This window comes from Aethalodelphis obliquidens, unplaced genomic scaffold (genome assembly GCF_003676395.1).
Source record: "Aethalodelphis obliquidens isolate GAN/ISIS:26980383/991018 unplaced genomic scaffold, ASM367639v1 scaffold7, whole genome shotgun sequence".
Classification (NCBI taxonomy): Eukaryota; Metazoa; Chordata; class Mammalia; order Artiodactyla; family Delphinidae; genus Aethalodelphis; species Aethalodelphis obliquidens.
The window spans coordinates 5,481,784-5,496,536 of record NW_020837951.1 but is presented as its reverse complement, the minus strand read 5'-3'; the positions used below and the strand labels follow the sequence as shown (position 1 = coordinate 5,496,536).

The window sequence follows — 14,753 nt, the reverse complement described above, 5'->3', positions numbered from 1 at the left end:
AAGTAACCGAAAGCCTCTCCAGTGAGGTGACCCCTTTCATGTCACTGCTTGTCTCTTGATTTTCTTCTTTTTCCTTTCCAGTTTCTATCAGCTACCTCCTGCACCGACTGGTCCTTCAAGAACTTCTTCATCCTCCCAGCCCTCCACTTGTACCCCTTCTCTATAACAAACCAGTAACCGTGTCAAATAAGATTTCTGATGTGGGGTCCTGGGAAGCACAAAGAGTGGAAGTATTGAATGGGGGAGGGTATAAGATGGGTTAAGGTGTGTGGAAAATGTTGAATAGGATATTTTAAGAGAAAAGTAACTATACTTCAATAAAACTTAAAAAAGGATATTTTAAAAAGAAATAGGATATTTTAAGAGATATTTCAAATAATACTGTACTGTCTACGTAGTTGTGCTTGCATTTTTAACTGGTGGTAGTCATAATAATGAGGATTTCCTGTCATTGAAATGTTCTTAAACCTTTCAGAGCATTGTTTATATTATCCTCTCCGTGCATTTTAGAAGTTTCAGACTGTTTCTTCTAAGAAACAGATCTGGTCCATACAAGCTGTGTTGTGAACTGCACATTTTGACTTGAGTTTTAGTACTGAGCTTTGCCTGCTTTTTAAAGAGTCAGGTAAACACAGCTAATGATGCAGTTTCAAACGTGAGCCACCATCATCCTGCAGGTGACCTTGGATCATGGTCCATCGCTATCTTGTTGAGTTTGGTGCTTCAAACAGCAAAGTTTGTGACTGCCCTTAGGTCATATATATTTTTTTACCTGCAAGCTTACATCCATAAAGTTAGCCGAATATATCATAGTCAAGTTCATCAACTAGCTGATTTATTTTGTTCATTTACTGAGCTTGGGAAGAATCTTTTTTTAAAGGCCAAGTTTAAGATACCTTAGAACATAAAAATATGTGTGTTTCCTGGCCCATTCTATCTTTTGAAGGCCAGATTTCATCAAAACAAATGAATCATGTTTTTTCTTCCTTCATCATCCCCTAATTGGTTTCCAAAATAAAATGATTAATGGCTGCGTTTCTCAACTGCATTGTTTTGATTACAGTCCTACCGCCAGTACTGATGATACACTGGGAAACACTTTCAAAATGGATGATCTTCTTGACTGGGTCACATGACTTCCCGAAGGGTTCCCCTGATATGTTGCCATCAGGAAGTCATCAAAGGGGCAAGCCGTTTCGTATGCTTTTGCTATAAGTTAAGGAAAATGATTTTAAATAATGAAACCTTGGTTATGATTCAGGCTCCATTTTTCTTCAGATCTGTTTTAGTTTTCAGATTGGAAAAAAAGTATGCATTTTAGAATTCCCTAAAGCATATTTTTAATTCCTGGAGTGTTTTTTTTTTTTTTTTTTTAAATCATCAGTTTGTGTGAAAGCGTCATCAGTTGACCCACTGGCAGAATATGATTATTCCTGACTGTAGACACCTCTCTCCTGGTACCCTCAAAAGAGCGACTCTCTTCGCATTTCTTTAGCACTTTGTCCAATGTGTGGTAAGGAAGCATAAAGCTAGTTGGACTAGTTAGAAGACCCAGGGGTTTCCTGTGAGCATCCACTTGTACTACAATTGGGCTTTTTGTTCATTGGTGAACTGCTCCTTGCCATGCTGTCTTATGTAGCTCGTTGGCCACTGAGTATTTCATTTATAGCGACAGGAAGGAATAATTACCCAGATATTATGAAGTGGGTGGTTTTAGAATTTTTTGCTTAAAGTTATTGCATTTATGAATAGAGTTGTGTCCAGATATGATATATTGATTATCGTATTCATAGCTTAAAGATTTAATTTGGTACCTTTATTTTGCATAACTGGCCACATTTTTTTGTTGTTTAGGTATATTTCTCTTTAAGGGACTCTGATGTCTAGAAATCACGACTGACTGACTAAATAGATAAATTAGAGAATAAGTGGTTTTCACTTTGTAAACATGAAAAATTCTTAACAAAAAGCCATGGCTGGGCTGATTAAGCAATCAGTATATTTTCAAGTGGGATATAAATTTCTAGTTTAGGTATGATACCACAATATTAAAATTAAAATTTTAAAAAACTGAATAGAAATAAAAAATAAGATACTGGTAGTCTCTACTCTGACTTTTACTTTATCAAAAGAATTTTAATGAGAGAATCTTTTAAAAGCAGGAATTTATAAAACATATGCAAGTCATTAAGAATTTTTTATATAAACTTTCATTTTGTTGTATTCTCTCATAGGATTTATTCTTGTCTTTGGAGAACTTATTTTGATTTATAATTATACTTTAATTAATGTGATACTTTGTTCACTGCCCCTCCCCTCCTGGACTGTAAGCTCGCTTAGCACAGGAACATGCCTATCTTGTGCTTTTATTAAATCTCAGTACATATTCTATTACCTGGCACAAAGTAGATGTTTAGTAGAAACTTATTGAGTGAATGAATGAATCAGTGAAATGCTTTTCACATTTCTCTACTACTAGAATGCAGTATAATGATAACGATAGCAAACTTACATTACTCTTAACTATGTCAGACCCTGTTGTGAGTGCTACTCCGTAAGTATTGGGTGGTCACTGCATACAAAGCATTCAACAACGTGATGGTTAACATTTAAATCTTGCTGCCAAAACCATTCTTATTTGTGTTTGACAGTTATTCCAGGCATTTTCCATATAGGAATATTTTGGTAATAAAAGAACACGGGATGTTCTTCCCGCTCCCAGGACTAGTGCGTTTGTGATTCCAGGTGCAAATCTCTGTTGCCAGGACCCATGGACCTGTTCTCAAAGTTCAAACACTACATCAAGAGATTAGGCCAGGTACCTTTTCATTTTTTCCCTTTTTTTCTCTCCTTTTCCCGCCCTTTGGTGTTCATCTCTTCAGCAGGTCAGAATTGATACAGCTTCCAGAAGCTTCCAGTAAACAAATGATTACCTTTTAATTCTTATTCTGATGAATACTTTTTGGTTGTAATTGTTTTTATTACAAAGGTAGTATTTACTCATTATTTTAAAATAAGTAAATGTCTCTTTCTCTTGATCACTCCCCTTAGGAGTAACCCCTGTTGTTTGTTGAATATTCATCAGACCTTTTTCTCCTGGCTTCTTGCATGTTTAAGAAGGTTGCATTTGAAAACACTGTATCCTACACCATATGTTAAAGTGGATGTTCTGCTTCTCAGAGTACAATTTAATTTACTTTGTAGATGTTATTAATGAAAGGCAGAGAAGACACTGGGCCCAACATTAAGTGTGGAACTTACAAAACGTATATTAATGACTGTTACTAAGTTATTGCTCGCAATGGAACCTGTAACATATTCCTGTTAAATTAATCTCAAATTGCTAAGTGTATTATTCCAATAATCAGAAAAGGTAGATAAGTAACAAGGAGCAGGAGACTTGTGCCCAAGTAAAAAATAAATGTGGATTTACAGCATCTAAGAATCTTTTGGCAAATCAAGAATGATCACCAATAGCAAACAGCTTTACTGGTCATCTGTCTGCTTGGATTTGGTACACTGGTTTAGTACAATATTTGGTAGAACGTTACTGACCAGAAAACATGGATGTCACATCTCTAGAAAGAAAAACTATAGTAGTTCAATTCCCAATGTGTACCTTAGTTGTTTTTTTTTGTTGTTGTTGTTTTTATTTTTACTTTTCAAGTAAAAATAAGAATCTCTAAAAAAAAAAAAAAGAAAAAGAAAAGAAAACAATAACCACCAAGCTCTTTCACACTACTTGAGAATAGTGGAAATACAGAGGAGACATGCCATGAGATTGATTGGTATTTCCCAGTGTGCTTTTTCTATTTCTTGAAAATTGTACAGTACTTTGCCACGGTTTGTTACCTGGATGAAATGAGAAACCTGTGCCTTCAGTATTTCCTACCAGCCCTTTCTTGACTTTGTTCTCTGCCTCTTCCTATAATAACAATGAATTCTTTAAGAATAGCAGGGGGATTGAAGAAGCAAGGTGGTTAAACAAAAAATTGTCTTTACACATACCAGCCCATTCTGTGATGTACATGAGTTCAGAGCAACCTCCAAGGCCCCTCTTCCAGCCCCATGCTTCACCCTTAACAGTAATGTGAATGCAGCCAGGAGAGTCATAAAACTGTGGGTTTAAGGTGCCATAAGGAAAGGAGGCTTCACTAACGCCAATGTTTGGAGCTGTGTTTGTCCTCCCAGAGGTGTTCGTACTGGTAAGCAGTGCTCCGTGGTGAGAGTGAGCTTTGCCTTGGTAAAGTGCATGACAGGTGATAGTGAAAGGGCCATGGGAAAGAATTACTGGGAGGGTTGCAGGTGCATTGGCTCAGGCAGATTGGTCGTACGAAGAGTACACAGGAAGGCTGAGGTTTGGGAGTTTATCCTCTTAAAAGTGATCCGTGTCTAATAACCCCTGGAAAATCTTCATTTACTTCCAAGGGGTACACATAGTCCAGTCTGAGTCCTGATCTAGATTCTATCATGTATTAGCTGTGACCCTGGACAAATAACTTTAGTCTTATGGCCTCAGTAAGAAAGTCGATCATAATGCCACCTCCCTAAAGGGTTTGATGGGATTTCAGTGGGATATTGCATATAGAGTGCTTGATACAGTAAGTAAAAAGTTATGTGTCAACCATTATTGATATCGTGATGAGAAAATCTGTAACATAATGGTTTTTATAAGTGAAATATAGTTGAACTTCGTTAACATCAACTCCTCACAGACCTTCAGGGAAGCCTGTCAAGGAAGGCAATCTTAGTGAAGTAAATGGAGAACACTGAACAGCACCTTGACAGAGTCCTAGTCAGGGGAGGATATGTATAGAATATTAGGGCCTGGGTTGGGAGATTTTTTTTAAGTAATTAAAAAAAAATTAAGGTATTCTTTACATGTAATAAAGTCCACCCATTTTAAGTGTACGTTTTGATGAATTTTGGTGCGTAATCATGGAACCTCTGTCACAACTGAGATTATAAAACAGTTCCCTCGTTATAACAATTTTTTCTGTGCCCCTTTCCAGTTAATTCCCTTCTCCAACCACTGATTCCAGGCAACTATCCATCTGCCTTCTGTCTCTGTAATTTTGCCTTTTCAAGAAGTTCATGTAAGTGGAATAATACAAAAACCATAGACTTTTGTATTTGATTTCTTCCACATAGCATGACTTTTTGGTATTCATTCATGTTGTTGTGTATACTGTCTTTTTTCTTTTCCTTGCTAAGTTTGTTTATCCATTTATCAGTGGATAACATATGAATTGCTTCCGTTGCTGGGGCTCTTATGAATACTGCTGCTATGAACAGTCCTGTACTTGTCGTTGTGTGGACATACGCTTTTATTTTTGCTGGAGAAATACCTAGGAATGGAATTTCTGGGTCATAGGACAAGTGTAAATATGGACCTACAGATGGACTCTATTCTGATTCTGTTGATATGTGTCTGTTCTTCTACCAATGTCATACTATCCTGGTTACTGTAGCTGTATAATGTATCTTGAATTAAGGTGTCATCAGATTTTATTGTTCTTTTTCAAAATTGTTCAGCTATTCTAGGTCTTTGCCTGTCCTTATAAAGTTTAGAATTACCTTGTCAATTTCTTCAAAAAAGCCAGTGAAGATTTTGATTGAGATTGCATTGTCTATTATCCATTTGGAGGGGATTGCCGTCTTAATATTGGCTTCATGAGGAATCAATATTCTACAATCCATGAGTATGTCTCTCAGTGTATTTAGGTATTTTATAATTTCCCTTTCCAATGTCTTAATAATTTTCAGTGTACAGGGCTTGCACATCTTTCATTAAGTATATAAATAGTATTGTTAAACGATATTGTAAATAGAATTGTTATTTAATCTTTCTAACTTTTTTTTTCGCTAGACAATGAATTAAGCAAACCTTTATTGAAGCTTAAATTGTGGTACAGAAATACATTTCAACTGATTTAAGTCCAACACCACGAAGAGAGAAATTATGGCACCAAAATTTTCCCTCCTCTGTCATACACACTAGGATTAATTTAGATTACTATTCAATCTAGTTTTCATTTTTCTAGGCTTTGTTCCATACAAATTTGTGCCGTTTTTCAACATTAAATAGAAATCTTAAATCTGTTGGGGTGGGGGGAATCAGACCTCAAGCCAATAAACGTTCATCAAATCTACTGGGACACTGTTCAAGAAGAAAATCCACTTTGAGCATTGGTCCTCATAACAGCACCAAAACATTAGGTACTGCGCGCTAATTGCAGAATCGGACTGATCCATTGATCGAAAGCTTCTTCAGGGAAGCTCTGAATCAACATGTTTAAAAGTCAAAAGTGTTCCAACCACTTGATTTCAAACCAAGTAGAATTTATGTTTAGAAACACTAAAAAAAAAAGTGTTTCATTTATAAGTATGGAGGGAACAAAAACATCACTGCATCAATCCAGAAAGAATCAAAAACTGTTTGAGGACAAGAAGAAATACAAAATTGAGTCAACTTTGCTCTTTTCTCAGCTGCTTAGATGTCCATATTAGCAAATACAGCTAAAAGATGCCAACTCTTTTAAGCCTGTATTTCTAGTCATTTCCCATTGACCATTTTGGAATTTTGTATGTTATGTTTTATGGATAGCATTCTGCTTCACTGTGTAGTATGTCTGAGTAATCTGAACCGTTCTCATTCATCACTTGATGTTACTCCACGGTGAAAGAAATACCAGTAAGAGGAACCGTCAGAACACTATCACATGCATCACAAAGTCACAGAACTTTTTAAGTCACAAGATGGCAAAGACATCGATTCTGCTTTGAACCAAAGTTTATGGCATCACCATTGATAGAAATTAGTGGAAAAGGCTGCGAAAGTAAAAGTTAAGGTGCATCATCCGAGCTGACTTGATTTGTTGAATCCAATACAACCTTTATCTTAAATCTCCTTGCTAACAAATTTAGTGATAATTCTTTTATACTACTACTTAGCAAGTTAATAAAGCCATGGTACTCATGAGAGGCTAATCTCATTTAACGGGGGGGACAGAATGGCATACGGTTTCCATACAGTTCTGCCAATATTCCCTAGTATCAATCTACACCTTCTTTGCTAATCAACACCAGCTTATTCCAAAAGAGCTCATAGTAACGAAAAATGCCAAACTCCCTAGACCTTAAAAGAAAATTAAGCCCAGAGTCCATCCCCCCCACCCCGTTCCCCCTCTGGGGTATAAGGTTAGTGTAAACCCACAGTGTAACAGTGTATTGTTTTATGGCGGGGGTGTGGTTGGGAGGGAGAAACCCATGGTGAGGAATTAATCAATAAAAGTCACACAAGTATGGGAAGCAGTGAGATAGTAATACACAAAATGTTTTTGTTTTTTTTTTTTGTTTTTTTTTTTTGCGATACGCGGGCCTCTCACTGTTGTGGCCTCTCCCGTTGCGGAGCACAGGCTCTGGACGCGCAGGCTCAGCGGCCATGGCTCACGGGACCAGCCGCTCCGCGGCATGTGGGATCTTCCCGGACCGGGGCACGAACCCGTGTCCCCTGCATTGGCAGGCGGACTCTCAACCACTGCCCCACCAGGGAAGCCCGTAATACACAAAATGGATAACTGCAGTCATTTTCTTAGAGGACTCGACTAGTGGAAAAAGAACTTTGATTGGTGCTGCAAAAACATCTGTATGAAGTAGAAATTGGTTTCAGTAACATTAGTAGACAGTATGTTCTAGTAAGTGGAGGTAACTGGATGCAAAATCCTGGTAGCAATTTAATAGAATAGTCCCAGATGTCTAGGCTGAGGCCAACGCCTAATGAGGATGAAAGCCTTGTCTGTGGGGAATTTTGGATGGTACCTGGAGAAATATTACACTGTACAGAAACCAAATTGAATTGTTTTCACAAGTGTAGTAAAGTTTCATATAGTAAAAGGTTTTTTCTACATGCACTTTAATTTCACAGCAAGAGTGGCATAGGATACCTAAACACAGAAGAGAGCATGCATGCAAGATATCTAACTCCTTGATATAATAATGCCTATAATTCAAAATGATTACACTATCATTACATCTCGGGCTTTCTGCAACTACAAGGTGGTGGTTATGAAAAGCATGGCCCTTGGTATCAGTATCTAAAAAGCAGCCACCACCTTCTTCTATGTGTGTTCTCTTTTTGCGTTTTTTCTTCATTTTTCTTAATCAACTCTGCTGTTGTTGCTGCTGCTTAGCAAAACTGGGGAAAAAAAAGCAAAATTGTAATCATTGAACGTAGCGCTCTGGCAATCAAGACGTTTAAAACCTTCAATCTTCTGGGGTGAAGAAAGCACTGTGCAACATTTAGAACTCTGTGTGACCACAGGGTGGTCACAAATTTTCCTGGCTTGAAGGCTTCCACAACTTTCCTGATCAGGTCATCATAGGAGGTCTGACTTAAGTTTGTTTCAAAGCTAACATAAGAAAATTGTGGTTCTGGAGTGATGTGAATAGTCCAATAAGTTCCGTCCGATTTCATTCCATTCATTGAATACCCACAGGGATTGAACAGTGTGGGATCAATGACAGAACCTGGTATCAGGTCACGAATTCCACTCTCACGAGTGACATCCTTTGCAGTAACACCATCTTTCATGCAGAACTGGTCCATAACTGCTGGGTCAAGCTCACTCATCGGAATTTCCAGGGTTTGATCTGGCTGATTGATTACCCGACTCTCTGGGAAATCCAAAGTATACAAGTACCAACGATCAGAATTCATGCCTCCCATACAATGTGCTGCTCCATTTGGGAAAATTGCGTTAAGAAACTCTGTTTCTTCCTGGAAGTTCCGGTGTGGGTACCCTTGGTGAGAAGACTTCATGAAATTCTTACAAGAATAAAAGAAGCTTTGAGTCAAACCCACTGTAATCCCTAGCAAGTTTCAACAGGGGAACCAGTGCTTTCAGCAAGAGGGTAGTACCACATGTCTTCAAAATGAAACGTCTCTTGGAGACAAACACTTGAGTACATAAGCCTCCTGCTTGTCAATTTTTGTCACACTTATGATTGAACACTGCACATCCTTCAAAAGTATGTCCCACTCAGATCTTGGGATGGTGCGAAGATCCCCAGATCCTTGGTTTGCGCTGGGTTGCTGCCTGGAGAACCAAACCTCCAGCAGCTTCTCGGTCCCTTCGAAAAAATGTGCAACTTCCATCACCATGAGACTAGCGAACAACCACCAACCACAGAAAATCAACTAAATTAAATCTCTTCTCCCGCCGCTGCTGCCGCAGCTGCGAATTGTTCCAGCTGTGTTAACTAAAGTTCAGGTCCCATTTTTGCTATAATTTTATATTAACTTTTTTTTAAAGGATTAATAAAATTTTCCTGGCTTTTTTTTGTGTGTGTGTGAGCGAAAGTTGAACGTGAGTCTGTTGGAAATAGAGGCAGATACAGCTCAGTCCCTTGTAGTCCGCTGTTTCCGCGTTAGAGAGAGTAGAGCGAGCGCTAGCTAATGTCGCCGGCCATACTGTGGAAGCCTCTAACTTTTTATTGCTAATGTATAGAAGTAAGAACGACTTTTGTATACTGAACTTGTATCCTGCAATATGCTAAATTCACTTATCAGTTCTAGTAGCTTTTTTGTGTGTTGCTTAGGGTTTTCTCCAAACACTCGGAGTTTTTTGTTGTTGTTTCTATCTTTAGATCTTTTGTCTTTAGCTGAGCTGTTTTGAGTCTGTCCCACATATGAGTATGAGTAGTTCAAGGGTCAGTGAGAGATAAGTGTACAGAGTTTGGAGATCACCCGCCTCTGTCCCTTCTAAGATTACTCTGCACTCTTCAGCATTCGTAGTTTCCTGGCTTCACTTTTCTGATTCACCAAGTCAGAAATGCTGTTTCTCTATGCATGTTCCAACCCCCTCTGTATATGACATGTCATAGTATCCAAAGACAAGAAATTGTTGATTATAGAAACTTAAAAAAAAAAGGGGGGAACTTCTTTTCAAAATGATTCTTGAGTAATGACAGAAAATTCAGATAGTTAACATAATATTTTGTTGATAAAAAGGAAAGGAATCTTTTATCTGGCAGTGGAATAACTTGGTCACTTTACAGAAAGAAAACCCAAATTCTGATTTTACTTTTTATCTATCATTCATTTAAAATTTTGCAATAAAGATTTATAAGTCCTTTTCTTAATGAATAAATAAATTTATTAACATTGAGCCAAGATTTCCAGTGTTTTTAAACACAATTCAATATTTTCTTCAAATTCACTATCTGTAGGCATTATAAATCTAGACAAAGTTTATTTTCCTCAGACCCTTTACCTTTACCATTAATAGTTTATCATCAAATTTGTCCTCTGGTATCTTTTATCATTTATAAAACTTGGAATTAATTAATATACCTTCTTAGGTATGTGTTTATGAATAGATGACAAAATTTTTTTTTAATTTTATTTTTTATTTATTTATTTTTGGCTGCCTTGGGTCTGTTGCTGCACACAGGCTTACTCTAGTTGAGACAAGCGGGGGCTACTCTTCATTGCAGTGTGCGGGCTTCTTATTGCGGTGGCTTCTCTTGTTGCAGAGCACAGGCTCTAAGTGCGTGGGCTTCAGTAGTTGTGGCATGTGGGCACAGTAGTTGTGGCTCCCGGGCTCTAGAGCACAGGCTCAGTAGTTGTGGCGCACAAGCTTAGTTGCTCTGCGGCATGTGGGATCTTCCTGGACCAGGGCTCAAACCCATGTCCCCTGCATTGGCAGGCGGATTCCCAACCACTGCGCCACCAGGGAAGTCCCATAGATGATAAAATTAAACCTCTTAACTAGTTGTAAAATTTAACTGATTATATCACATTAAATAAAACAATGCATAGATTATATTGGTTTACTGTCTTAATAAACTAATAATTTTCTTAATGAAAAAAACAGACAAACCACATTTATCTTATGTACCTATTCCTATTTCTCTGTAACCATTTATATTAGCCAACTTTAAAGTTAAAGTTTCTAGACACAAGAGAAAACTAGAAGACTGGAAACCAATAACTGTCTAGCAAATTTTTCTATGAGCATACATTTTATGTCACTTTAACAAATTTTAAAGTGGCAAAATAAGCATGGATATATCATTTAGAGACATTTACATATCCAGTTAATCAATTTATAGGTAATTTTTATATAAAAATAAGGAAAAAGGGTAATTTAAAACTATACGTGGTGCCCAATGTTTGGATCTTTTCCTTTAGTTAGAAATTATCCATATATCCAAAGATTATTAATTAACTCAATTTATCATTTGTTTAACAGATCTTTAAGTGGACTGAACATCTGGAAATTGAAACTTAGACCAACACATCAAATCTTTATGATTTAAAGCATTATAAGAATTCATGAGATTAAGTCATTTAAAAAAGATATTTTATTATATAAGTTCTTTCAACTAAATTCAATTTTATTTTTTATAATTTTAAACAATTTGTGGAAACAGTGATAATTTACTGGATCCATAGAACTAATAAAGTTAATTTAGAAGGTTTAAACCATGAGAAATTAACCCCAAATCTTACATTGATTTAATTATTGCATTATTTTTATATCATGATAAAATCAGGAGGCATAGTTATTTTTAAGCTAATTTTATCTCACTCTTGTATATAGTCCAAAGAATCATCTAATTATCAGGAATATTACATAAATATTTTAATATAAATAAACCTCCTATGGTCATATATCCAAAAAGATTTTTAAGACTCTTGGATATACTAAGCCTAGGTATAGGAAATAAAACTATTACCCAAACCCACATTTAAACTTTTGGGTTATAATTTCAGCAAGGGAAAAGTAGAAGCAAAAATAGTTTAATTTTTCTCTCTTTCTTATGGAAATTTTGGACTGTTAATCTGTACTAGTATTTCTTGAGTCTGCACATAAGGACAGAAAAACTATTTATAATTAGTTAATCTCCAGACTTTCCCAAGAAAAGAGAAAATATGGGAAAGGAAGGAAGAAAGAAGTGAGAGCAAGCTGACTGCAGATAGATACGAGTGGCTGATTATCTTCTCTGTGTAAGGAGAGGAGAAGACTTAGACAAGGCAAAACCCATTTTGACAGACCCACTCAAAACTACCAGAGCTAGGGCTTCCCTGGTGGCGCAGTGGTTGAGAGTCCGCCTGCCAATGCAGGGGATGCAGGTTCGTGCCCTGGTCCGGGAAGATCCCACATCCCACATGCCGCGGAGCGGCTAGGCCCGTGAACCATGGCCAAAACAAAAAACTACCAGAGCTGAAGTCAGTACAGCTCATTTAAATAGTAATTCAGATTCTTGGCATCCTATTAAGTCATGTCCTTTAAAAGCTGGCACTTAATAAGTATGGTAGAAAAAAGGAGGTCTCCCAATTTAAAAAGGTGATCTGTCTTTTAGATGGGCAAGACAGAGACTCTCCTCATGAGGTTTCTTCCCTTTTTGTTCTGTGTTTAATGTGTCTCTTAAATGAAAAACCTTATTCATAACAAAATTTTCAAAATGGCAACTGCAATTTCAGATTGGTAAAATTACACCAGTTAGAGAGAGATACATATGCGTTCAAATATGAAGAGAGCAGGTATTTGGCCCAAAGGGCCAGGAAAAGAAGACCTCACAAGAATGGTGTCAGTAAGAATGGTGCTTATGCAATCTTGGGAAAGAAGACTAGAGCTAGAGGTATCACACTCCCTGACTTCAGACTATACTACAAAGCTGCAATAATCAAAACAGTATGGTAGTGACACAAAAACAGACATATAGATCAGTAGAACAGAATAGAGAGCCCAGAAATAAACCCATGCACTTAAATGGTCAACTGATCTCTGTCAAAGGAGGCAAAAATATATAATGGGGAAAAAGACAGTCTCTTCAATAAGTGGTGCTGGGAAAACTGGACAGCTACATATGAAGGAATAAAGTTAGAACATTTTCTTACACCATATACAAAAACTCAGATTAAAAGTAAGACCAGAAACCATAAAACTCCTAGAAGAAAGCATAGAACAATATATTTTTTATCTGTCCTAAGGCAAAGGAAGCAAAAGCAAACATAAATAAATGGGGCCTGATTAAACTTAAAAGCTTTTGCACAGCAAAGGAAACCATCGACAATATGAAAGGACAGCCTACAGAATGGGAAAAAATATCTGCAAATGATATGACTGATAAGGGGTTATTATCCAAAATATGTAAATAGCTCATACAACTCATTATCAAAAACATAAACAACCCAATTAAAATGGGCAGAAGACCTGAACAGACATTTTTCCAAAGAAGACACAGAGATAACCAACAGACACATGAAAAGATGTTTAACATCACTAATCATCAGAGAAAGGCAAATCAAAACCACAGTGAGATATCACCTCACACCTGTCAGAATGGCTATCATCAAAAAAGACCACAAATAACAATTGTTGGCAAAGATGTAGAGAAAAGGGAACTCTTGTACACTGCCGGTGGGAATGTAAATTGGTGCAGCCCCTATGGAAAACAATATGGAGGTTCCTCAAAAAACTGAAAAAAAATTACCATATGATCCAGCAGTTCCACTCCTGGATATATATCCAAAGAAAACAAAAGCACTAACTTGAAAAGATACACACACCCCAATGTTCAAAACAGCATTATTTACAATAGCCAAGATATGGAAGCAACCTAAGTGTCCATCAACAGACAAATGGATAAAGAAGATGTGGGGTGTATGTGTGTGTGTATGTGTATAATGGAATACTGCTCAGCCATAAGAAAGAATGAAATTTTGCCATTTGCAGTGACATGGATGGACCTGGAGGGTATTATGCTTAGTGAAATGTCAGACTGAGGAAGATAGATACTGTATGTTGTCACTTATATGTGGTATCTAAGAAATAAAACGAATTAATATAACAACTGAAACAGACTTACAGATATAGAGAACAAACCAGTAGTTATCAGTGGGGAGAGGGAAGGCAGAGGGGATTAAGAGGTACAAACTACTATGTATAAAATAAATAAGCTACAAGGATATATTTTACAGCACAGGGAATATAGCCAATATTTTATAATAGCTTTAAATGGAGTATAAGCTAAAAAAATTTTGAAACACTGTGTTATACACCTGAAACTAATATAATATGATAAATCACTATACCTCAATTTAAAAAAAAAAGAGAGAGACTGGTGCTTATGCAAACCTCATATCTCCAGAATCTGGTCAAAGGCCAGGGAGTCACCAAGTGGAGTTCCAATGAACCCCCCAACAACTGACGTCTATCACTACCCTTAGAAAACAGGGCTTGTGGAAATTCACTTTAACACCATTTGCTTAACGGTGGAATTAGGTTCTTAATTCAGCCAACCCAAGCAATCAATAATGAGCGACTGTATACAGGACTTGGCTGTAGGTATACACAAAGATGGATCAGACATAAGACATAGTTTCAGCTGCCTAGGGAGCTCACAGTCTAGCTCTTCTTTTGAGCAAAATATTGCTTAAGTTGTTGCCTTAATGGTAGGATAAATCTGCCTTGGAATTGATCCAAGGTGATTTAATTACTGTGAAATAGTTAACACCAATAAGACTTAAATTCCAGAGAACCCCCCTACTGGATTCCAGCATGCTGCAAGATATTAGGATTCCTGTTCTTACGTTGGTAAGCCAGGCCAGCCCTATTTTCTGTGATGACTTTTTTTTTTAATAAAATAATGCATTCACTAGTTTAAAAATTAATATATAAAAATGTAGATTGAGGGCTTCCCTGGTGGCGCAGTGGTTGAGAGTCCGCCTGCCGATGCAGGGG

The 14,753-nt window shown here is 37.1% G+C and overlaps 1 protein-coding gene and 1 pseudogene across 2 annotated transcripts in view; one reads left to right on the top strand and one right to left on the bottom strand.

The window, feature by feature from the left end:
- ABL1 (ABL proto-oncogene 1, non-receptor tyrosine kinase) overlaps positions 1–14,753 on the top strand; it is a 134,170-nt gene that overhangs the window by 52,988 nt on the left and 66,429 nt on the right. The gene's annotated exons all lie outside the window — the stretch shown is intronic.
- LOC113619582 (S-adenosylmethionine decarboxylase proenzyme pseudogene) lies at positions 7,492–9,820 on the bottom strand (annotated as a pseudogene).